General features: G+C 44.3%; 1 protein-coding gene across 1 annotated transcript in view; it reads right to left on the bottom strand.

Annotated features, from left to right (window-relative positions):
- grm5b (glutamate receptor, metabotropic 5b) overlaps positions 1–2,500 on the bottom strand; it is a gene marked incomplete at both ends in the record, with an annotated part of 56,156 nt that overhangs the window by 42,622 nt on the left and 11,034 nt on the right. The window lies entirely within an intron of this gene.

Raw genomic sequence — 2,500 nt, 5'->3', positions numbered from 1 at the left:
CTCCCTAAAGGAACACGTGCGTGATTGATGAGTGTTGATCGGAACAGACTGATGTGACTGGAGTTTCAAATAAATCACTCTTTGGAGTTCTTCATCGACAGACACTCGACAACGAGTCTTTACCTCCCAACAAAGCTCGTGACTAATAGAGACAGAGCGACTGTTTCGTGTGAAGCATGTTGTGAGTTAATCCATAATGATTTACGATTCAGATTGTTTTTCCCTTTACCGTTAGTATACTCTGTCAAGTATGTGTATGTGTATGCATGTGTGTGTGTGTGTGTGTGTGTGTGTGTGCGTGGGTGCGGTAATATAATTAATCTGGTGTCTAACGGGGTGTGTGCACAACTGAGGTAATCAGAAGTTCCTTGGACAGAACTGCAATGAACAGAGCACGACCCGTGACCATCTCTAATTTCTAACTGCGGTCCATTTAAGAAACGCTCCGACCAAGGCTGATATTCAATTAAGCAGTGAAATCACACAACCGACTCTGCACAGAGACGGTGTGTGTGTGTGTGTGTGTGTGTGTGTGTGTGTGTGTGTGTGTGTTGGGGGGGGGGGGGTGATATGATAAGGCTACGTTGATCTCCATGGGGAAACTCAGGTGTTTACAGAAGAACAGTGACATGAAATGTACACATACAAACAACACTTGAGAGGGAGTACTTCTTAGTAGTAGACATAGTTAAAGGTAATGCCAACAAGTGTACCCAATATGGCGGGTGGCATTTACGCCAAAGGAAATTGTGTGTTACATAGTTACACCTTTAATAAATCACAGTTAATAAATCAATAACGTGCGATGATAGAAGAAGTGGAAAGTGGTAGGTGGAATAATATGGTATAATATGCTGGTATAATATACTCTTATTGTAAAAACAAATTATGTGCCAATATATATATAGATATATATACAGTATATATCTATATACTGTATATATATAGATATATACACACCGATCAGCGATAACATTAAAACCACCTGCCTTATATTGAGTCTCGTGCCGTCAAAAGGCTCTGGCCAGTCGAGGCATGGACTCCACAAGACCTCTGAAGGTGTCCTGTGGTGTCTGGCACCAAGACGTTAGCAGCAGATCCTTTAAGTCCTGTAAGCTACGAGGTGGGGCCCCCGTGGATCTGGCTCGTTGTTCCAACACAACCCACAGATGCTCGAACGGATTAAGATCCGGGGAATTTGGAGGCCAAGTCAACAGCTTGAACTCTATATCATGTTCCTCAAACCATTCCTGAACATTTTTTGCGGTGTGGCAGGGCTCATTATCCTGATGAAAGTGGCCACTGCCATCAGGGAATACTGTTGCCATGAAGGGGTGTACTTGCCTGCCACAATGTTTAGGAAGGTGATACGCGTTGATGTCTGCTGCCATCTCTTTCCCAGGTAAACAACACACACGCACCCGGCAATCCACACGATGTAAAAGAAAACGTGATTCAACAGACCAGGCTACCTTCTTTCATTGCTCCATGGTCCAGTTCTGACGCTCACGTGTCCATTGTAGGAGCTTTCAGCGGTGGACAGGGGTCAGCATGGTCACTCTGACCGGTCTGTGGCCACGCAGCCCCATACGCAGCAAGCTGTGATGCGCTGTGTGTTCTGACACCTTTCTATCACAGCAGCATTATCTTTTTCACCAATTTGTGCTACAGAAGCTCTTCTGTGGGATCGGACCAGACGGTCTAGACTTCACTCCCCACGCGTATCAATGAGCCTTGGGCGCCCATGACCCCGTCACCAGTTCACCGGTTGTCCTTCCTTGGACCACTTTTGGTAGGTGCTAACCACTGCATACCGGGAACACACGCCAAGACCTGCCAATCTGGAGATGTTCTGACTCAGTTATATAGTCGCCACAATGTGGCCCTTGTCAAAGTGGCTCAGGTCCTTACACTTGTCCATTTTTCCTACTTCAAGAACTGACTGTTCACTTGCTGCCTAATACATCCCACCCCTTGACAGGTGCCATTGGAACGAGATGAGCAAAGTTATTCACTTCACATGTCAGTGGTTTTAATGTTGTGGCTGATCGGATATATAGATATAGATAAAGTATGTGATACAACAAACAATGTGTCGTCAAAAAGGCTTACTTACTTTATTGATGATTAGAAAAAAAGACGATGAAGGGGGTGATGATGATGATGATGATGATGAGGATGACGATGACGATGATGATGATGATGATGATCATGACACTCAATCACCCAGGACAGGTAACTGTATGATGAATACAATAGAGTACAATAGAATAGAATATAACAGAAAAGAGCCGGCAGAGTGGATGGATCGGCAGAACGACAATGTTATGGTAATGACCCAAACTTTATTCCAAGTCTATCTCATTTTTTTTATTGAATGCTGGCTGCCGTAAGTGCTAAAAATCATGATTCATCTTATGTTAATTATACTGTTGGCATGGCAACCAAAATCAAGAGGCCAAGAAGAGTGCTCGGTGTGCACTCGTACACACCACACAGA

Source organism: Zeus faber (genome assembly GCF_960531495.2).
Source record: "Zeus faber genome assembly, chromosome: 9".
Classification (NCBI taxonomy): Eukaryota; Metazoa; Chordata; class Actinopteri; order Zeiformes; family Zeidae; genus Zeus; species Zeus faber.
This window is presented reverse-complemented; position numbering and strand designations above follow the sequence as displayed.